Genomic DNA, 24554 nt, shown 5'->3' on the forward strand with positions numbered 1-24554 from the left:
ATGAAAGCACAGTAATGACATCATGTATAAAAAAACAGCATCTCAGTGCATTTTCAATCTCTCTCCGTTCTGAGTTCAGCACATATGAACTGTGAAAATTAATTTTCTCTAAAAGTTTGAGCAGATACACGTGTCTGCTCTACTTTTTTTTTTCAAGGACCATATCTGAGATCCGTAAAGGTTATGGCATATGTCAGTCTTGAAGTGGCTATTGCATAAGTGGCTATACACTCTTGACATTCTCTTGTCTGTGTGCTGGACCAGAAATGCATTTTCTATCTTAAATTCATATGGTCTTTGAAAGATTGAGGCACTTGAAACACGCACAAATATCTAATCTGCCTCTGCCAGGCACCTATCAAATGTTAGTGCCTTCCTCCTTCAAACTTCTCATATGATAAGAATAATGATGATGATAATGAAATTCAATTCAATTCTTTATTATTAATGTGCCGAGTCAACAGCCGCAAGGCCAATTACAGACTCAGCACAGTGTAGATGACTGAATTACATTACATACAAANTATACACAACGAAAGCTGGACTGTAAACTACCCTAAAAGTTAAATACGAGATATTAACAATACAGTTAACACGTCAATAAAAATAGGATTGAAGAAAGGAAAAATTAACCTCTAAGGAAGGGTTATGTTTTTGACAAAATCCTGAGATCTGCAGATGCTGTTTGCAGCTGTGACACACGTTGCTAAAGGGCAAGTCTTAAGACATTACTAATGTTAAATGTTTAATAATAATTCAATTCAATTCAATTCTTTATTGTTTATGTGCCGAGTAAACAGCTACAAGACCATTTACAGACATAGCACAGTGTAGATACAAGTAGTTACATTATGTAGAGACTCAACATAAAATCAAAGACAAATTACAGAGGAGGAATGGAGGAAACAAACTGCCCCGGTACTTGTAATGTCAGCATCACAAAGCTAATACTCGTAACTCAGAACATTTGTCTTCCTTCAGTTGACACAATAATAATAATAATAATAATAATAATAATAATAAAAATAGTGATAATAAGTAATTGTACCTTCTGATCCACTACAGTATTTTAAAGTTTAAATAACTTGCTGCATTATTTCTTTCCCGGGTAAAGAACCAGGAGATTAAAAATGGTGATATTACTGTTAATGAATGATAATTAAAAATTATGTAACTGCATAAAAGCATTTATTTACAATGCTTACGAATGAAAATAACTAAGAAATAAAATATTAGTTAAGAATCCTTAAATGACAAGCCATCCAGCATAAACAACTTTAATATAAATAATCCAATAATTTATATTGCCTTTCATGTTTGGGACTTTCCGGGTCATCTGCAGAGGCTCAAAAATGAAAGAAACTTGCTTGATAATTCATACTGTCACATACTACCATAATCAATAATTTCGTGGACTGGTAGCAAAGTATCTTGCAGTGCACTATAGCGGATAGGTTGAGGCACGATATGATGCCCTGTCAGTTCATCTCTCGTCACAGCAAGAGGCAGTTGTGTGCAAACAGTGTAAGCAGAATTACGGCCTCTATTGTGAACTGTAGTTAAATGCGAGTGGCGGAAATAGATGTGGCAGTTTGAACAACGGGCAAACACCAAGTTCTGCCAGAAACTAGGCAAATCCCCTAGCGAAACATTTGGTGTAGGAAGAATTGGCTGTTGCTACACGACGACGCCCATGCACATCGCTCTGTTCTTGCCCAAGAGGAACTGGCAAGGCAACAGGTCACCGTTTTGCCACACCCTCCGTACTCACCTGATCTGGCACCGTGCGATTTCTTTCTCTTTCACCGCGTGAAAGCAAAGCTGCGTGGTCGTAGATTTCAGTCGTCCGAGGAGGTGGTCATTGCCACAAGGGGAATTTCCTGCCAATATGTTTCAGCAGTGTTTTCGGCAGCTATAACAACGTTGGAAGACTTGCATAGCGGCCAACGGCGACTATTTTGAGGGCTGATGTGGATCTGCATAAGTATGTGAATACCTTGTAGTATGATGATATAAATCAACAGTCCACGAACTTAATGACTGTACCACGTGTATTTGTTATTATCGACGGGGTTTGGATTGGAGAATAGATTTATTGACCACTTAGAGGTCGTAATTAGAAAGAACTGTAACACTATTGATGATTTCCACATGAAAAATCATTCCACACTCAATCTTTTCAGTCTACTTTCACTAATCTCTATATGGTAACAGCTCTCCACAATGGCTGTTCCTCTGCAATGTTTTCATTATACGTTTTCTGGTAACGATTTTTAACAATGGAGATTCTTCCGCTTCCGTAGCCTACTGGTTAACACTCAACAACTGAAGCCTCAACTTAATGCATTCAGTAGCCCAACAGAAAACAGTCGGTCGAGTCATAGAGCCTCGAAGCGGACAAGTAGAGAACACCTGCCTGCATCACCTTTTCTATTGTTTTGTTACCTCACCGGGCACGCGTATGCTGCGGGTGCTACATAGCAACGGCTGTACACGTCACGTACGATATCTTGATACTTCCTCTATTGTTGTTATATACATAGAGACGGCTGATGTTTACAATGTTACTTTCTAGCGTATGCCACAAATCAGAAAATACCTAAAACATGAAACTTTTAGTGTTGGGTAAGCGTTTACATCCTTGTTCTTTCTATGATTAATTTAATTAAAAGGAATTTTACCAGTATTACAAATCAACAGCTTATAAATTCTAACCTTACAGCTTTCTTTATCTTAAGTACGTTTTATTCGTAAACATTCTCGTTGTCAGTATGTCACCTAAATAACTGCCTTGGATTCAAGTTTATTTGGGTTTGTAATGAGAAAGTGTCATCTCAGTGCCTCGTGTCTGTGTCACTGATCCATGTGCAGCAGCCTACATTCATTCGTAAAAGAACGCGCGATGGTGAACATATTTCTTAGCTGACAGAAATTCAAAATAAAACCGATATTTCGGTGGAAAAGCCCATTGAAACTGTCACTCTCAAACAGCCTGTAACGCCCATTCTGCATTCAATATTATTCAGCACTATAAACTAACAAGTCGTACTTGAGGATCTAATAGTCGCTGAGCTGACCAAAAATCTCCAGCAATTTTGGAACCCTGAAATTATTAATATTGTGACATGACGCCTTAAAGCCGGAATAGTGAAGTAAGAATAGACGTTCACTGCTAGGCAACTAATGGGTAATATATTACAGAGGCAACGAATACGCAAGTTTAAATCGGGTAATATCCGTTGCTATACAACGGCACGGTAAACACTCCTCGTAACAATAGAGGCTGTGTTTTCTGCGAGGTCCATGCCGAGGAGTTATCTTGAAGACAAGTGGAGCTAGAGTAAAGACCAGTGAGAATAGGCTGAGGAGACTTAGTGTGGAGTGATTTGTGGTGTGAAATCAGCAATAGTAGTATAGTTATTTGTAGTTACGACCTGTAAGTGGCCAATAAATCTATTTACCAAAGCAAAACCCGTCTACAGTCACTAGTAGATGTGACAAAATGTTTTCAACTGTATGCAATTTTGAGAGAGATGATTCCGGTCCACACTGATAATTGCGTGCTGAAGAAGATCAAGATTATGGGCAATATTCATAGAATGGTCACAGTTATTCTTACAATAATTTATCAGTATTCATTTTAGCATTACCTTCTCATCTACAACTACGTGTACATCTCGCAGGAGTTCCTTTGTTTCATGTATTTCCGTTTTCTATGTGCTCATTTGATTGTTGTAAGCCCAGTTTATCTCCTCCTGATTCATGAGGAGAAGCCAAATCTGCAGCTACTCGAGAATTTCTCAGCATTGTATGGAACCTGAAAGTTTATTATCATGTTCACAAGAGCCTTCCACTAGTCCCTGTCCTGAGCCAGATCAATCTAACGCATACCATCCCAACCTATCTCTCTAATATCATTTTTAATATTGTTCACCCACCTACCCCTTGGTCTTCCCAGTGGTCTCTCTTTCCTTCTGGCTTTCCCACCAATATCCTCTATGCAGTCCTCCTGTCCCCCATTCGTGCTACATGCCATGCCCACCTCATCCTCCTTGACTTGATTCTAATTATACTTGGCCAAGAGTACAAGTTATGAAGCTCCTCATTATGCAGTTTTCTCCAACCTCCTGTCACTTCATCTCCCTTCGGTCCAAATATTCTCGTCAACACCCTGAATATAATAATTCCTTGTAAAATGTAAAATTTATAAAATTTCATTTTTCGCGTCTTCCTATGTAATCATGTCAATTCCTTTCTCTCTTTTCTTTCCCCCTTGGCACTACAGCCCAAGTTGGCCTAGGCCTACCTCCATGAACTTCTCCGTTCACTTCGGTTTTTCTTGATCTTACACATTCGGTAGGACTCCTTGGGCGGGTGATCAGCTCGTCGCAAGGCCTCTACCTGTACACAGACACAGAAAAACGCACACACACAAACTAAACTTCCATGCCCTGAGTGGGTTTCGAACCCACGATCCCGGTTTCCAAGCGAGCGAAGACAGTACATGCCTTAGACCGCTCGGCTACCGTGACCGGCACAGTTATCTTTAGCCCAATTATTCATCGTCTTGTTCTGTGTAACTGTAGTAGGTTACAGGCAAATTAATCGAACCGAGTTTAGTGGAATCGAATCCTGTGTGAGACACGTAGGTGTTGCAAAGGCTCGGCTCAGCTTTAAGGGAATCGACTGGATTCATGTAATGTGACATAGATTGGTGTATTTAGGCTTTCTACTTAAAACATGTGGGGTTCACTTTACTGAATTTTAATGAGTTAGACTCTGCCTGCATCCTTACAGTAAGAGGCCAGATTTTACAGCCACAGGAGGGAACAGGTGTACATTAGAATTTAAACATAACAATTTAACTTACAACTTTTTTAATTCTACGTGTAGCGGTCAGTTTTTTCTCGTATTGTAGCGATATTTATGTTAATTGTTGAACTAATGAATAATAGATTAATTTTGCTGTTATATTCCTAATAAACTTTTCCTGGATAGTCTCTTTCCAAAAACAGAAGATCGCCTTAAGTGGAACTGTTTTGGAAGAGACTGTGGACCTGTCGTCTGACAGATTACTGATGAATGAATGAATGAATTCCTAATAAAGCGTGATTTATTTTTCAGATATGATGAAATGGACGATATTTCTTATTTGAATAGTCAGCGAATTAAGTAAGTACTTACTTAACAGTCAATTTTGTTTTTCTTTTTACAATTGCACTTCCAGCCCATTCAGGACCCTGGCCTCTTAATCAAGTACGATAATTATTCTCACACAGACGGTAGGAGTCCTTGGATGGGGGATCCGCCCGTCTCGAGGCCGCTACTTAAACACAGAAAAACATACAGAATAAACTCATACACGCACCTAACATCCATGCTTTGAATGGAGCAATCGAAGACCAGTTCATATCTTAGACCGCGTGGATACCATGACCGGCAACATTTCCCGCTCCAGGTCGCCTAATGGCCCCAAATTCGCACAGTTATTTTCCTGTAGCTACTATTTGCATATTACCACTAAATAACGTGGGGAAAATTAAATTCTCACTTGATTTCTTTTATCTCATTCACATCCTTATGTACTTCCTTCTCTCTCACTACTATCCAATCCCTGTAATTCTTCCCCCTTCCTCCATCTCTCCTTCTCTTTCGATTTAAATCAGTTACCTCCACCTATTCTTCCGTTCCTATGTCACTTTTATATTCAGAACGGTTCTGACGATGGTGCATAACACTCAGGATTATTGGGTTTTGGACTTTGTACATCGTTTGGTGTTCTAAAAAGAAACAAAAACAAAAAACAAACAAAATCGTTTCGGAAACTGGATCTGTTCGCCCTCAGGTGAGGAGACATTTTCTCTGTTGGTTCCATTAGCAAGAGCTAACCTCAATCACTGGGAAAACTATGGAGGTATAGCTACATCTGTATTAATACCTGAGATTAGGCTAAATCAATGGGAAATAACAGGATAAATTTACAACAAAAATTGTGTTCAATCGTGCTTAAAGCTGAAACTATGACAGGGAAGGAAGTGAATATTTCATGTAACAACCATCGCTGTAGTCCGGTATTTTGATGACACGTTTATGGTCTGGCCTCATGGCCTAGAGAGGTTAGAAAATTTCTCCACCCACCAAAATAATTTAAGGCCCCCATCAAATTTGCTATGGAAGTAGTGTCACTGCGATTTGTTATCTGGATGTTGTGTTCGTCAAGAACTGGACGACTTTGATCACTAAAGTTTGTAGAAACCCTACCCACTCTGGCCAATATCTCAACTTCAAATCGAACCATCCTCTGCATGTGAAAAGAGGTTTAATACAGAAGCTTCACAATAGAGCTTAAACCCCGAGCTTCATAGGAGTTGCCTATTAGTTACATGTATACTTGTACACATATGTTTAAAATTTAAAATTTGTAATAAGATCTAGAAGTTTGTGACGACGGTACATTAGTGTAAATATGTTTCTGGACATTATCCATCGTCCTGTCTTTATCTAAAAACCGTTATGTTTATTTCTCAAAACACAACGTTTCGGAGACCGGAGTCTTTCTCCGTCTTCAGGTAAAACCTACTCAGTTGGGCCCAATCGATAGAGCTAGTCCCTATCTCCGGCCCGAAGATTTCCATTTATTAGCAAAAACAAGGAATCTTTTGACAGAAGTGTTTTTTTTTATATCCTGACTCCTGTATCTAAATATAGCTCACAGGTTTACAAGACATTTTTGCCGGCCTGGCAAATTATCTCAGTTGTTCTTAGTGTTGAATATTAATATTTCATTACAGTTTTTTTAAGGGAACTAAGCTTTATGACTTCTGTTTCACCCCTGTAAGGGAAAGCGTGTACATATGCAGTGTAAGTTATTCTATGTTAATTGCATAAGATCTGTCCCACTTGAAAGCGTCCTGTGAATTTATTCATCGAAGTAAAGAATTGTTTTGAAATGTAACCATAAATATCTCTTTGTCACTTTCAGAAGAAAGGAGAAATTACTTGTATTTCAAAGTTAATTAACCCGAAATTTGTTTACAAAAGACTGATGGTATATCAGACTTTCTGTAATAATATTGCAGTTAATTTTTGAGAACATTCTAATAACAAAGAATACAATTAACTTTGAAAGTTTATGAGACATACAAAAATCCATTTTATGAAGGCAGTTAGCTTAGACTTTGTAATTCCATTACATTTTTAATGAAACTTACACAGAACAATTTCCTGGTGGGAATTTTGAAAGAGAAATGTTGTAGGAGCCAAGCCTGGAAGACTCATGGATGTTTTAAAAAATAATAAGCAAGCCGTTTTGAACATAAGGATGTAATTTGATCACCAGATCTGTAACAATACTGCACATATTTGTGAAAGTGTATTGCTTGTGTGAACTGAAGCTAACTAATATGTACCTTATCTTCTGTACGTATCAGATACAACTTTTACATCGCAAGTGCGTATGAGTGACAGAACGTTTCCCACAGAAGCATAATTTGTAGAATAGATTTTTTTTTGCTGTTACTATCAGAAAACTTAATTCAGATTGAGTACGAAATGATAATTTGTCCACTTTAGGGACAATATAGCCGGTCACGGTAGCCGAGCGGTCTAAGGCATGTACTATCTTCGCTTGCTCGGACCGTGGGTTCGAATCTCACACAAGGCATGGATGTTTGGTGTGTGTATGCGTTTATTCTGTGTTCGTGTTGTCCTGTGTTTAGGTAGAGGCCTTGCGGCGAGCTGATCACCCGTCCAAGGAGTCCTACCGTCGGTAGAATGATCAAGAAACTGAGAAATCATCCCTGGGCTCCAAAGTTGTAGAAAAGGAAGTAAAAAGGGCAATATAAATACATAACATAATAATGTTTTGATGACGTGAAAAATTCCAAGGAAAAGTATTAAAAACGCTTGAACGTAAGACAAGAAGTTAACAAAGAAAATGTAAAAAATTACATATGCTAATGAAGAGGATGGTAATGTTTAATCTTAGTTTAATGCAATTACGTTAATGATGTCAAGACAGATGAGATTACCGATACATGTAGCACGAATCAGAGATACGATTTGGAAGGGAATAACTGCGACAAAATAAAACTCGTTGGAGTAGCCTGTATCTACACAAAATTACGAATGGAACGAAAGGGTCTCGAACCAAGTTCGTCAAAACCAAATGTTAAATCCGGCCTGCGAGTACACATGTTTCAGAGTTACATTCATTGAATATATTAAAAAGGGGTGGAGGGTATTAGCTTTATTTTACTGTTCATAGTATGTTATTCCATTTTTAAATACGAGTATAGTCACACAAATGGGAATTCGGATCTTCAGTGAATATGCATACAAAGATCAATACAAACAGAGAACATCGAAACCACGCACAAACTTCGTAGTTTAGGTAGGATTAAAAGCGAAAACGCCCCTGAAATCAGTAGGGATACAATACGAGTATTATCTGAGATATCTGGGATACAGCATTAAGTCTGAGGGCATTACTCACTCTTCCTAATGACCTTAAGACTACTTAATCCGGGGAAATTCTATGCAGATAAGCGCCTCATTAGTTTTCCTCGGTCCGATAGTAATTTTCTTCTGTTTTCTGTGATGAGGCTATTGCAAAACAATGTTGTAATAACAACTTAACAAGAAAGAGCGACGTATGGGGTATGAGGTGCGCATAGGAAGATCAGTAATTCAAGGATCCATGGTCCATAATCGCTCCTTTAGGACAAAACACCATCACAGTTATGCTGAACACGTAAGTTACAGCTTATCTCGCAGTTAATTGAAAACTAGACTTGTAATAAAAGCCACATTAGACACAATAAATATAAAGAATGTTCCACTTTATCTTCGTAATGTGGAAAATAAAAAAACGCACAAATTACTTGTTCTTACTAAACACAGCAAACTAATATTTCTTCAAATTAACTACAATATTAATACAAATTCCATAATTAACTTAGTAACTAATTAATTAACAAACTAATGAAATGGAGCAGAACCCTCCTTGAAGGGCTAATAATCGCTCTGCTGTTTAGAGTAAGGAATCAAGCAAAATGAAATGGGTGGAACATGTAAAACCAGTCGGGTTTATAAAAAATGCATACAGAATTTTAGTTGGGAGACTTGAAAGGAAATACCACTTCGGAGATCTTGGCAGATGCAGGACAATAAAATTAAATTAATCTTAAAGAGGTATTATTTTAGGTGTTGGACTAAATTCAACTGCCTCAGGATAGGGCCCAGTGACGTGCTCTCATGAGCAATGTAATGCAATTTTCGGTTCCATACACGGTTGATCGGCATCTCAGGAAGGCTGTTAAGTCCAAGTGAAAGGAAACGTGAGCCTACAATTATTTCGCCTTTATACAGCAGCAATATCCCACTTCGTGTGTAAAGGACTGCTAGACATCAGATCCTGGGACCTCCCATTCAGAAGCCCCAAGGTTAACGAGAAATACTTCGTCAATCGCCACAGCAGACATTGTGATCTCTTAAGGTATTTACTTGGCTCTTGTCTGAAGTTACCGCCTCTGTGGTCTAGTGGTCAGATGTTCGGATTCGATTCCCGGTGCTACCACATTTTCTGAGAATTAGTGGGTATGGAATGGGGTCCACTCAGACTCATGAGGATAATTGAGGGGCTATTTGAAGGAAATAGCGGCTCCGATCTATAAAACCGAAATTAACGGCCGTGGGGATTCTTTGGGCTGACCTCGCGACACCCTCTATCCCCTAAATTTGGCACTAACTTCCCCGGCGAGGGTGGTCGCTCGGTCGGTATAGTTCGCTTGCGGACTCAAGCCACGGGATTTGTTGTTTGTTTTTGTCTGAACTTTCTCAGGGATTCCTTTGACGGATCAGCCTGTCACTGGGTTTGATCTAGAGACTTAAAACACGTCCATCACGCAGTATAGACAGTGAGGAGGCGTGGTTTATTATTCTGATAATATACGTAGATATAGTACGTCGGTTAGCCCTGACAAGGAACAGCATGGAGCTAACTACTGTAGGTGGAGTTAATGACTTTGAGCGACACAATTACGGAGAAAGGGAGAATTCATTAATCAAAGATATGGACTTGAACATACAAATTTTATAACAAAACCAAATTCTCTGTCTCTCTCTCTCTCTCTGTAATCCTGTGTGGAATACTTAACCAGATGGATGGTTACAGTTTCATAATAAAATAACCCAAAACTTCTAAATATCATCTGTTCACGTAATAACCACGTAAGATGGACTGGGAAAATTTTCAAGAATACGGCTTTTAAGTGTGGACAGGTTAGTAACTCACAATAGAGAAACCAGTCTATAATTAAATTTGATTTCAATGGACTTATTTACTCTCCCGTTTCGAAAATTAGGAGTAGTTTTTATGAGTGAGCAATATTATTTTGTGTCCTTCTGAAAATATTTACTGGTTTTCATTCCGCTTGTTAGCAAACGTATTTTACTTGTAGTGAATTTTTTTCTTAATGTGACTGTCTCTGAAAGTTTAAAATTGCGTGGGACATACGCGGCATTTCGTAAAGGCTTCTAGAGATTGTTATGTTGACAGATTTTAGGAACATATGCATATGTTCTAATAGTATTTAATTTGAAAACGAAAAGAGATGGTGTTGTTGCCGTCACAAATTGTTTCAATTTTCAGTAAGACGAATGAAAATAGATGTGTTATAAGACGACTTTACAGTGATATTACGCTGCTACCTAGGTTAGTCCTACGGCCCGGGTTCAAATCCGGTTCTGGTCAAGTGGGTTTTGTGGTGGACAAAGCGGTGCTGGGTTAAGTCTTCTCCGAGTACTTCGGTTTCCCTTGCCAATCTTCATTCCACCAAAATTCTCCATCATCATAATCAACCGTGGCAGGTACAATAGGCCAATCAGTGGCCGCGGTGCCGAGTGGACCTAACTGGACTCAATCCCCCACTAAGCGAATTAAACAAAAAATAATTACGTTAGTCCTACATGAAAAATTTCGTCATATAATTTTTTGAGTACACATGCGGATTATTTCACCACTCGAGAAGGCTTATTTTTTACGCATCAATTTTACTCACGAATAATGCCATGAATTCCATAGTGTGAAAGAGAAGCTTTTCAACACAACTCCTATAGGCAAAATAACATTTCGGTCATGGAAAATTGTCTAATGTATCAGCAATTCAGTCCAGACCGGCCAGCGAAAAGTCTGAGATTCATACCACGGATCAATAATGAGACGTGCGCCTGCTTGATCATATATGTCAGCGACGGGTGCGACGCCAAGGTTGGTAATCAGAAGCAGTAGTGTGACACAGGCATGCATCTAGAAACTCAACCCCCAAAGGGAATAGACGGGGTAGGGTTGCCTCTTATGGATAGTGTGTCACTTTGTTTACACCTTACCTTTGGTTACACCTACTGAGGAAAACTGAATTCGCAGTATTGTTCCCTAGAGTGGACCCTCAGATTTTCTGAACAAAATTAAGGTTTGTAATCCCTTAACGTTGGAGCCGGGATACCGTAGTCGGTATAAAGACTGGCTACGGGCTGGACAACCGAGGGGTAGGGTCAAGAATTTTCCTTTTTCCACGTCGTCCAGACAGCTCTGGGGTCCACCCGACCTCCTATCCAATGGATACCGGGGATAAAACGGTTGGGGCGTGAAGCTGACCGCCCACCTCCAACTAGTGACGAGGTCAAGAGAATGTGGATATCCACTCCACCATACGTCTTCATGGCCTAGTGCTTAATTAGTTAAGCACAGGGACAACTTTACCGTTAACTTTTAATCGTTTAAATTTGTAATTCTATCTTCATAGCAAATAAAATATCCTCTTGTATACAGATATTTCAAATTAGATATTGATATAATGGTGAGCTTTCGCTAGCTGATTATATATCATGGATAAAATAAACTTCAGCTAAAGCAAAATGAAACCTCTGTGTGGTAAAATTATTAAAAAGGAAGGAAGAACGTGTGTACACTATTTGCTAATGTTTATAGTTCTTCAGCTTTAATGCATTAAACCTTCTGACTTGGTTAATATTTACATAATATTTCAAATATGTATTTAAATTTAATTTTCTCAGCGACATTGAATTATTCTTTCACCTTCTAGCTCCGTGAATGCTAAGAAAACCCGAGCGTGATATTCGGCACGGAATTGAACATCTGCTCGGGTTACATACTCGTACGTGTACAATATCCACAGAACACCAATGTAGGACTTAAAATTAATTTTTCTTTTAGCCGTTCCATTAATTCGGTTATAAAGGGCTCAGTATCGTTCTCTCCAGAATAAACAGCGGTCATTAAGAGGAAAGATCTGAATCCGCTTGCTGCGTTTGATGTGATATATAATTTCATTATTTTAGCCCCATTATTCTGCTCTGTAGTAAAGAGAACGGGTAAGACAATTTACAGGGTAGTATGTAAGGGTGTAAATAGTGTGACATGTATACTGATTGCGGGGCAACGACTCGCTAAACACATTCCCGCAGAAGCAAACACGCTGAATAATAAGACGAACATTGCTAGGCAACGACGCAGCAACAGGCCTTGTCAACAATAAAGGCTGTGCTTTCTGTGTGGTGCGTGCCGAGGGGTTATAAAAGGACACAGAAGACGCGACCAAGCAATAGAGCCTGAGTAGTCTAGTCGGAGATTAAGGGTCGAGCTTCGCGACGCCAGCCTGCCGGAATATGTGCTTGGGAGCAGAGAAATTGTTAGGAGTCGAGTCTTCGGAATTGGCAGTTGCAGAATAAGGACAATAAAGGGAATTAAGCGGTGAAAGAATACTTCGTGTGAAATTTGAAGTCACAGTGAGACTGTGATAAGTCCGTTGCCAGGATACGAATAGTGAAGACTGAAAACCCTAGTGCGTGTGTAACTGTGAACTGGAAAGTGTGTAGAATAGCGACAGCGCTGTATTGCCTGTAGTCCCGAATTTTGAATTCATTATTATTTTTTTCAATGGCCCTTCCAGACCATTCAGGGCCCAGGCCCCTTTTTCAGTTCTGTAATCATTTCATAGACGATAGGACTCCTTGGACAAGTGATCAGCCTCTCGCAAGGCAGCTACCTAAACACAAGACAACACAAACACAGAATAAACTTATACACATACCAAATATTCATGCCCTGAATTGGTGTGAATATATGAGGTGACAATATATTCAATCATTCAATCTAAAACCAGTCTTATAAATCATCCTAATGTGACAATGTAATAGAAGGTTTATTGTAAATGGGTTTTATATTAGAAAATATATATTTTTAAATGCCATTAATTAAAGAAAGACATGGTGATATTATAATAAAATGACTACTAATATAAAATTAACATTTGGTTGTAATGATAAGTTCATACCGTATATAAACACACTCTGTTAAATGAAACAACCTTAAGTTATGTTAGGCCTACAAACAAATTTGATTTTTCCAATTAAATGCAGGTAATGTTGTCTTCGTAGTTGAGTCAACTGTAAGCCAATAGCATGTACATGGAAATGAATCTACAATTCAAACCATTCTTCGTAGAGTCGTATTTAATGGAAGTTAATGATTCAGCTGCCCCTTCGCTCACCACAGGTTATGTACCTGGAAAGTGTGGGAATTATCTTATTTCGAAAATGACTGTGATAAAGGTCCATCAGGTTTGTAACTGTCGCATCGTATAAGTCCTAACAAAGTTATCACCAACACTACTTGACAAATTTCGATCAAATTCGGTATGCCAGACTATTTTATTTCAGTTTACCTTAAGGTCAATTTGTTCACGGGTGTAAAGGAAATTCACCTTCCCTTCTGTAGCTATTTTATCTTTCATGTTGATTTAAAGAAAGTGCGCTTCTTTGCACACGCATTATCAAGTGTAAGATGCATTTATTTAATCTGTTTTAATGATCATTTTCTTAAGGAACTGAAATGAACTATTATGTAGGTCTACAGATACCTTGACAGATTTTGATATACAATACTTTTATTGTAATTTAATTTATAAACTAAAAACTAAACTCCGTGCCTTAAACCGGCAAGCGAACTATACCAAACGAGCGACCCTCGCTTGTCTGCGAAATTAGTGCCAACTTATAGCGGATAGGGCACGGGTATCAATAAGTGTGAGGTTTCGTCTTAGTGCGTTTTAATATCCATTGTGTTGAAGTCCATACTGTGTTTTTGAGCGTATCTTTGCTAGGTATCGATGTTTAATAAAATATCTGAAGTAAGAGCCGTAAAATTCCATAAAATACAGAGGATTGGTTGTGTGGATGCAGTTAAAATTCTATAGGCCCTACATAATGTATGAAAATATAATAAGTCAAGATACTAAGGTGAATTGCTAAAGCTGTCCCTTTGCTTAACTAATTAAACACTATGCCATGAAGGCGTGTGGGGGAGTGGATGTAAAGATCCACATTTTCTTGACTTCGGCACAAGTTTGAGGTGGGTTGTCAGTTTCATACTTCGGCAGTTTTACTTCAGGTGAAAAATCTCCTGGTACTCGTTCCAGAGGAGGTTGGGTAGACCCCAGAGCCGATCTTGACGACGTGGAGAAGAGAAAATTCTTGATCCTACCGGGACTTGAACTCCGAAACCTCGGTCGTCCAGCCCGTAGCCAGTCGCCATACCGACTATGCTATCCCAGCTCCCAAGTCAAAATACCTCTATTTTTATTAAAATTAAGAGAACAATTATTAATAACTTCTCTAATTCCACGCATCAGACAAGGTTGTGCTAAACAGCATGTTAAAATAAATATACATTGTTTTTGTAACCAAAATTTCGCTTTGAAAACTAATGTAGAAAAAGAAATTTCCACAAACTACACGCGAAAGTTCAGGCTGACGTTTTCTAAAACCCGAATGAAATTTGATTCCAGTAAAAAAGTTCAGAAATTACATGGTTCAAACCGATGATTTTATACTAGAGTACTATGATACAATAGCTGGAACGGGGACAAATTGACTCATTGAATTTTTAGATTTATGTTTTATAATTTCGCACATAGTTATAGCTGTTAACAATGCTCCAACAAATTCCTTATGCGGTGCGTCAATGCGTCGGTAAAGTTTGCGATTTAAATCAGCAATTGCTGCATTATTTACATTTCAGATTTCTCTGGCTTCCTACCATAAATATTATCAATTTTATTGTATACATGTTCAGTTAAATACTATATAACACAGTTATTTAATACTGAGTTGTTCTGAATTCTGGGAACAATCAATCACCATATCATACGTGCTGATTACCGTTCACTCCATTCACCCCTATTCATCCCCCCCCCCTATCAAACTGTGCCTGGTACTTAATGCATCTAATTAAGACTGATCTCATTGAGGTTTTGGTAGAGCTATGATGGAACTAATCCCTACTACAACATTCTCTACACTTCCTGTTCAATACATTGATTAATCAGGAAATTTAATTCCCAAAAGGACACATAAAGCTAATAAAGGTAAACTGGTGTAACAGAATTACAAGAGGCACTTTACTGAATATGTAATTTAAATCAATTTATTATATTTCTCATCCGTTTGGAACCTCCTTCCTTCCTCTCCTTCACACACATTAATATTTTAATGATTAGTGGTTGATATACTGGTATGCGTACGGAAAATTTCATTTCCTGTTCCAAATATCCGCTTACAGAAACCATTCATGAAAATAAGCGATTTCATTTAGCCATATTACCGCAAAATGGAGCCTAAAAAGATATTTGTATGATAGTAACATGACAGCATTTGCAAAGTAATCTTTTAGAACAATGTCAGCATAAAAATACCGCCTTCAAATTATGAAAAAAAAATTAACCCTTTAGAGTCCAGTGGTTCTACACTTATCACTTGATTCAACACATTAACATTCTGAATTCTTCCTTTAAAGGGCATCTGTCTTTCCCGTATGGTCTCTGCAATAAACAGCAACTTTCCTAATGAACATTAAGCTGTTGGTGTTTGTAGCGGAGACGTAATGAATTTCCTGTGAGGTACGAAATGAATTGTTATATATTATTCTGAAGAAATTCAGAAAAGTTTTGTCTTTTACGATATAACGCAATACAGTCTGTTGAAAGCGTAAGCCATTCAAGACACCAGTATGAAGCAGGCAGCAAACTTGTTACCTGCTTCATACTGGTTTCTTGTTTTGTTAACTCTTTAACCCCGAAGATTTGGGCAACATATTCCTCTGAAACGTCGGTTGAATCTCAACGGACTACACGGCGTTGAATCCCAGAAGATATCTTTTAATAACCACCTGTGTGAGAACCTCAAATCATAGAAAAAATTCAGTTTTATTTAAAAGATTTATTAGGTGTTTTTATGTATTGTCTTAAAATACAAGCAATTAATGCAGTTAACCATAATCACAATCCTTTGTGTCTTACTGTTTACGCACTCTATCATAATAAGATGTAGTTACTTGCAGAGGACCTTTCAAGAAGCATAATATGTGGTATATTGTTGCTTCTTCTAAAGATTTAGAAGCATGAGAATTTGTTTGGCCTGACGCGACAGACTCATCAGCAGAAATATATACGAAAGAGAAAATCACATTTCAGTTGCCACTTATAATAACGAAAGACTTCTTTAAAACCAGGTCTAAAATAGGTCCACCTGTAAAGCATAACTCTTTCATGACTTGGTAGAAGATAACATGCCACTTACTAATATAAGAGGGTCTATGATCGATGGCATAACTGGATTTTAACTGACATAGGCTATGACATTTATTATTGTTATCATCATCATCATCATCATCATCATCATCTAGCTCTGAAGGAGTCAATATTACACCCTCTACATAAGAGGAGACATCGCCTTGATGCTCTCTTTCTTACTAAGTTTACTTTGGTTTGAAATTCTGCCCTTCCGTTTTGGAAATTTTTGGTCTCCGAATTACTTCTCGGTATATTGCATTGTTCAGTGTTGCTCCTCATGTAAAAACTGTCCCTCCGCTAGATATGCATCAGCTGATAATGTTGTTTGCATGGACGTTGGCCTATTCGGAGCCAGGAACGTTCACCTCAATCATTTTTAAAATATGCTAAAATTATTATTATTATTATTATTATTATTATTATTATTATTAGGATGTTGAGTTAGAACATAAATAAGTAAGTACTGACTAATATTTTATTTATTAGTAGTAATTTATATGTATTTATGTACGCATATAATCCTTTCTCGCCACATAAGGCCTAACCAGTGGAAATGTACATATCTTACCTTTATCACCTATTAATGATAATTTTAATTTTTCATGGAATTATTATTCATTTATTGCTACTATATAAACTGCCTTATTTTGTATTTTGTTTGCAAGTTATTTTTATGTCTTTCTACGTACTTGTGCTAACTTTGTAATTGGCCTCTGAGTTGTTAAATTTTCACATATGTAAACAAGATTTGAACTGAATTGAATTATTATTATTATTATTCTTTCTAAATATTTATACTTTGTATTTCTCACTTCTTAATAACAATTTAGATTTGTGGTAATAAAATTATTATTATTATTTTTTTTATTTTTGTTTATTTATCTACATTAGTGTGTCTTTCCTGCAGTGCTTGCCTGTAATTTGTCTTTGATTTTATGTTGTGTTTGTCCATAATGTAATTATCTGTATCTGCACTGTGCTGTGTCTGTAATTGGCCTTGTGGCTGTTGACTCGGCACTTAAATAATAAAGCATTGAACTTAATTTAATTGAATTATACATATAAATTCATTTCTCACAATTTTGCGAGATATTTATAGTGATGGTGAGCGATCTTTCAACGGTAGTGGAAATTTATATAATTAGTTTCTGTTGTAGTCCTAGCTAGTTCAATATGAATTGAGTCAAGATTAGTTTAAGGTCTAATTAGTTAGTGGGCATTGTGAAGGAACTCAGAACACCCACAATGCTTTACATGTTTATATTCCCCTGTTCAAGAGGTCTTCTCAATAAGTTACTAACGAGCAATTCAGTTATGCAGATTAGGCTACGAAGCAATGGAGCTTTAATTAGGGAAAAAAGCGGCATTGAAAATCAGCGAAATACATTCCTATGTGACTGGTAACAATACAAAGGAGCACCAAATAGAGTGATCCAGGATATATATTAAGATATAACTGTAAATATATGAAGAAGATTGAAATTCATTCGCCTGAGTGAATACAGACGAAATTGAGTGAACTTTGCCAGTTGCATCACTATTCAACTGCTAAAGCTTCGAGCGACTTAAAAATATTCATAGTTCAGTTCTCAAACTCATGACGCTCCAACTCTTTAACATAATGTCCTGATAGCTTCAGTCGGTATAGCGAAAGCGTTATTGGCTGGACCGCCGGGGTTGGATTCCCGGTATGGTCAATTTTTTCTCTTCCGACCCCCTGTTGCTCGTCGGGCCACATATCCGGGATCAAAGCGGCCGAGGCCTGAAGCTGACTAGTCACATCCCTCTAGTGCCGAGGTCAGGAATGGTGGAGTTGTAACTCCACTTCTTCCGAGGGATAGCAGTTCGAATCCCGGTAGAGGCAAAACTTTCTCTTCTAAGCGTCGCCCACTCACCTCCAACTAATGACGAGGTGAAGAATACGTTGTTCTATACAACGACTGCCTTCATATCCTTGTGCCCAATTAGTCAAGCACTGGAACATTAACTTACATTACAAGAGGCAAGCCACAAATTATTATCATCAGTGTCTCAATAAAGAAGGTAAAGCTATCTCTGTAACAGGGTAGTGAGACCAGCCTTTCTCGCAGGCCGCCTTTACCCCAGAAAGATTCCTAGTACTCATTTCTGTTAGAGGCTGGGTCGAGCTCAAGGCCACAGTGCGGCTGGAAGGATTCGATTAATTGAAAAAAAAATTGACCTCATCAAGACTCAAACACGCGACCTTCCGGTTGTATCATAGTGCCTCAACTAACTACGCTACCGCGTGCCCCCGTGTTAACAGTAATTGCCTCATTTTCTTAAGATGCAGATGGAAGATTTAAAGCATCTGTGAAGACGAGGTCCTTAGTACAGTTGCACTTGACGGATGTGACGTGCCTTTGTATGAAGGAGCAGCGCGAAGTGAAAGGTTAAGTCCAGAGGAAGCTATGGTAGCCTCTTACACAATAGGCCTCAGCAGTCATCAGGAGACTTTTCCAACTAATGGCTTTGCTGCTTTTATTGAAACTGGAGCGTCCAGTTTAAACAGTTTTGTCAAGTAATGATAACAGAAACATACTGTGGGCACTCTGATTTATTTGATGAATTCTCAGCTAGTTACGATGTATAGCATTAATTCCTCATAACAGAGATATCATTTATAGAAACAGAATATCCTGGCCTATTTCCATCAATTTCTATTCTCACGACTTTTCTTAATTTCTCCCATATCTTGGTTCGTGTACTTGGAATGTAGAGGAGATGATGATAATATTGTGGCGTGCCGCCTAAAAGCCGGAATATCTTGACTCAGACCGGGCGTCCATTGCTAGACAACGGCTTGTTAAAACACGTGTCCGGGACAACAAGCTGAAATAGACCATTGCTGAGCAACGCTCGGTAAACACTGCATAAAACGGCAGGAATATTGAAGTCGGAAAATAACAGAGACGTCCATTACCCGGCAACGGTTCAGTAAGTGTTGTTTCAGCAACAACCAATATGCGAGAGATAAAATCAACGTGTTACCTAAAAAATTAAAGCACGCTCCAGCGGCAACCAAGAGACCAGCTACCGATACACTTGATAACACGGGAAATAGAACCCATTAATTTCTTTCCGAATTACCAGGATATGTGACAATATGAATCTTAGGGGTACTCAGAGTGGACGTCGATTAAACTGATCCGGTTCTCTTAAGCGATCATTTTCTTTCAGATTTTCCGACCGAAGTTTTGTTTACATTTCTCAGCTACCAGTCCTACATGTACCGACCATAGCACCGAGCTCGGTTTTGTGTTTGGTCATCCGTAAATTTGTGTTTAAAAATGTAAGGATGGGTAAAAGATCTGAAACTATGAAATTTCAGGTTTTCATAACGACGAAACGTCAAGCGTTAAGACCCTATATGAACGTGCATTATGTGGTAGGTCAGGGACAAGAGGAGAGTCTTATGCTTAGCTGGTCATGTTTATTCTATGAGTGCTGACAGGGCCGTGCTTTGATTTAGGTTTATGAATCGTAGTTAATATGAATCATGGAATATGACTTCGTTCATGATGACCTGGAAAGTTTATTCCCTTTTCAAAACACGCTTGTAGGAAAAGTCTAGTTCAGCAAAATCGTTTCGAGAGTTTCTATATGAAACCAGCATGGCAACCTAAGTGGATATTTGATAGATCTGTATTGGTAATACGACGGTAAGATATCTACACAACTACTTGATTTCACATCTCCATGAATATTACCAGATATATTTGAGTAAGATCTATTCGTATATGCCCTTTGTTAGTTTAAAGCATATTCAGCAACAAAATATTACGATTGTTTGCGGTGTATATATATGACTGATATAAGGGGCCCTCGTAACACAAGTAAAGATAGGGAATATATTGTAATTTAATAGAAAGGATGATAAGAAAGATGACAAACTTATAGTTGCAGATGTACAGAGGTAACCTTGCAAACGATAAAATTAAATATAATTCATAACTTGCAAATAAAAACCTTATTTACATTTTAAATACTTTATTATAATTTAATTAACACACACAATATCAAAATGTGGAAATATCTCAGCACGACAATAAACATCCACAGTCTTCACCCACCAACCCCGAACAGTATATGTAAGTAAAATTAAGTATATTATGATATTCATTTGCACACCATGAGAACAGTACAAAAACGAAACACGTCGTTTTACATTGCAGCTAATAAACACAAGAGCGAAACAGCAACTCATAAACACAACTACACTAGGGACCCGAATAACAAAATGTACTAATTTCATCGCCGTCCAAGTTTTAAAAACTTATGATTTTAATTAGAAGCTTTAATTTTTAATTTTTAATTAATGTTTCACTCAAAACGGGGTAATGGAATACAAATACCAACAGAGAACCATATTAAGGGCAACACAAGACGTAGCGTAAGGTGATCACACTACAGAACAAACCATGTCGTGCCAGCAGCTCTCGCTATTAAGTGAGGAAGTGATGTGTGACGCGACATCATGGCCGAAACACGTAGCCACATGAACGTTAAAGATAATATAAGAAAATAATACTTAGACAATAACTAACCAACCAGGTAAGACGCTCAAATCTAACACGTAACTGAATCTTGAAAGATGATTTGATATAGATTCTGGTGGCAGACATATTTATCTGAATAATTTTACTAGATATAAGCATAAAGTTATTTATTTCCGAAGTGAAGTTGATGTTAATTTAGTCAGGATAATCTCTCAGCAGAAAGCTCACATCTTAACACAACTTTAATTCCGTGCCTTCTAAACCAACCCTAACCGTAAATTATAATATGTGACTGATATTTTCTTTCAATTGATTTCAAGGGCAATCATCATTTGAATACAGGATTTTACTTGGACTTTTACTCTTAAGAGAAGTACTTTTGCCTGTGGTTCTGTTTGGATGTGAAACTTGGTCTCTGACATTAAGGGAGGATCATAGACTGAGGGTGTTTGAGAACAGGGTGTTAAGGAGAATATTTGTACCGAAGAGAGATGAAGTGACAGGAGGTTAGAGAAAACTGCATAATGAGGAGCTTCATAACTTGTACCCTTCTCCAAGTATAATTAGAATGATCAAGTCAAGGAGTATGAGGTTGGGAGGGCATGTGGCACGATTGGGGGAGACGAGGAATGCGATTAGGATATTGGTGGGAAATCCAGAAGGAAAGAGATCACTAGGAAGGCCAAGAGGTAGGTGGGTGAATAACATTAAAATGGATTTTAGAGAGAAAGGATGAGAAGTTATGGATTGGATTGATCTGGCTCAGAATAGGGACCAGTGGAAGGCTTTTATGAACCTTCCGGTTTCATAGAATGCTGGGAAATCCTCGAGTAGCTGCAGAACTGGCGACTCCTCAAGAAGGGCTCAATTCTATGAGTAAATAAGTAAGTAGTAACATTAGCAAACATTTTTATTGACTTCCATTAAGGAATAAGAAACTGGACACTTTTGTGTGTAAGAAATTTACTTGTCGTTTCTCACAACAAAATTCGAAACCAAGGCATAGGCATTTATTCTCTTGTTCTGAAAATCGTTATAGTCCTACATTTCTTAGTTCAGCCTGACACACACGTGCAATGATTAGAGATAAGTATGGTTGTTATTCACCGATTTAAGAATTTTGTCATTAAATATAAACGAGGTGAGAATGCCCTCAGTCATATAAAGGCTGTAACACTAAAGTGAGGATGTCAGTTTCCTGCAGCTGGTGTTGAGCTGTTGTTACACTGACTTTAAGAGGCTTTCTCGGGATTCAACTTTAGTCCAAGGGGTCCAACTACTCAAAATTGTGAAAAGTTTCCAACTCCCAAAAGTATTTCCATCGATGTACGATGTTCGTAGTTGTATGAATTTATAACAGATATTTCTACAGAATAATAACGAAGTGAATACGTTTATTAGCCAAGTTTCCCTATTACTTCAAGCCCTCTGACCACAAATATCGAACCGCGGGTCGTTGGTCTCCTCGGTTGTGTTCTGCAAGTGGAGTAACCATATTACAGGTTTTGCAGTTGCCACTATTTCAATTATAACAAAAACAAAGACGAAGATGAGTGAATATCTATATTGTTCACAGTAAAAATATTTTTAACGACACCCATTTAAGTTCTACTGTAGACCTTTCCTCTTTTCCTATCAGCCTTCCGTGTTTTTTTTTAAATTCTTCAAATGAGGAATTCTATGCTGTTTTCACGAATTTCGAATGCATGTTTACCTACATTGACGGTCCTATCTAACGATATTAGAAAGCGAAGTTCAACACCACTAACATCAACACCACTAACATCAACACCACTAACATCAACACCTGTCACTAAGCAAAATACAGAATCAACTTCAAGAAAATTGTCACTATCATTTGTGCCATGCCGATTTTGATACTATTTTTATGAGCCTCCACAGAGGTTTTATTACCAAAATTATGTAAACATTTTTATTATTTTTATGAGATTTTTGTTGGTATATTTAAATACGCTTGCCCAATTGCATAGTTTATTTATTGGGAAAAAGTTGGAGGAAAGTTGTCGTTTGAGGCATTCTCAATTCATTCTCGGGAAAACCGAAGAAAGTATATGAAACTCTTCATCATGATGACCGCTCTGAATACAACACAAGAGTAACAACCTTGAGCTATATTCTACCCTCATGTCCAGCACATTTTGACACAGCCAACACGGTAAACAGCATCTGACTTTGCTCAGAGACAATATTTATATTTGTCATACAATTCGCAGAATAACAAATTATTATTTTCCTAATCATTAAAAGATGTTTTATTGTAATGGACGAGCAATGTGTTTTCTGTGAGATGGGAAATGAGTATATAAATATTACATACATTAACCACGGCAGCTAGGATAGCGCAGTCGGTATAGCGACTGGCTACGGACAGGACGGAGGGTCAGAGTTCGAGTCCCGTTGGGGTCAAGAATTTTCTCTTCTCCGTGTCGTCCACATCGACTCTGAGGTCAACCCAATCTCCTATCCAATGGGTACCGGGGGAACATTCTCAGGGGGTTAAGCTGCCGGGGCGTGAAGCTGACCACTCACCTCCAACTAGCCAAGAAATTGTGGATCTATACATCCACTCCCCCATACGCCTTCATGGCGTACTGTTTAATTAGTTAAGCACAGGCACAACTTTACTTTTTTTCATGAACTACAAGCTTTTAAGTTTATAGGCTCTAAGAATATGTGCTTAATAACAAATGACGGGCAGATAAAAATGATTGGCTCCAGTATTAAATCACGTGTTAGTTGCGTGCTTTGCATGGATACGAACATTAAACCCGACTACTGTACAGTTTCTGTGTTGCTTGCAGTATGCTGTAAACAGATGAATAATATCTGAAAGAAGAACTAATTGTGATTCTGAAGTAAAGAGTAACTGGACTTTTGTGAACTTACAAGCGTCAAGCTCTAGTTTCACTGGTTGAGTTGAGATGACAGTTATAACTGTTATACTTCAGTAAATATATTATTATGTAGGATTTGAGAATTTAACAGAAGTCGTTATGAGGAGTTCTGTCTTCAAGGATATACCGCCGTGCACTCCGTTTAAAGTCAACCGACATATTCCTCCGACAATTCTGTTGACTATCAACGGACTACACGGCGCTATATCCCAGAAGATAGAACTAACTAATTAACTAACTAACTAACTAACTTTATGAAACTGAGCCTTTCTTGAGAAGCCGCCAGTTGGACAGCAACGCAAAAACTTCCCAATATTTTATGCAACCAGAAGGTTCGTTACTGTGTTTACAAGAGCCCTCGCTGTTCTCTATTATGAGCCACATCAGCTCACTCCATAGCACCCCATTCTGTCTCTCTAAGCTCCATTTTAATATTATCCACCGACCTACGTCTTGGTCTTCCTAGTGGTCTC

At 38.0% G+C, this 24554-nt stretch overlaps 1 protein-coding gene across 1 annotated transcript in view; it reads left to right on the plus strand.

Moving 5' to 3' along the window:
- The window catches only part of LOC111870640 (carboxypeptidase N subunit 2), a 364124-nt gene that overhangs the window by 189287 nt on the left and 150283 nt on the right, over positions 1-24554 (plus strand). The window contains exon 3 of the mRNA XM_023863101.2: positions 5125-5172. The gene's annotated coding sequence lies outside the window, so the exon portion shown is untranslated. The remainder of the gene's footprint in view (positions 1-5124; positions 5173-24554) is intronic.

This window comes from Cryptotermes secundus, unplaced genomic scaffold, assembly GCF_002891405.2.
Source record: "Cryptotermes secundus unplaced genomic scaffold, Csec_1.0 scaffold558, whole genome shotgun sequence".
Lineage (NCBI taxonomy): Eukaryota > Metazoa > Arthropoda > Insecta > Blattodea > Kalotermitidae > Cryptotermes > Cryptotermes secundus.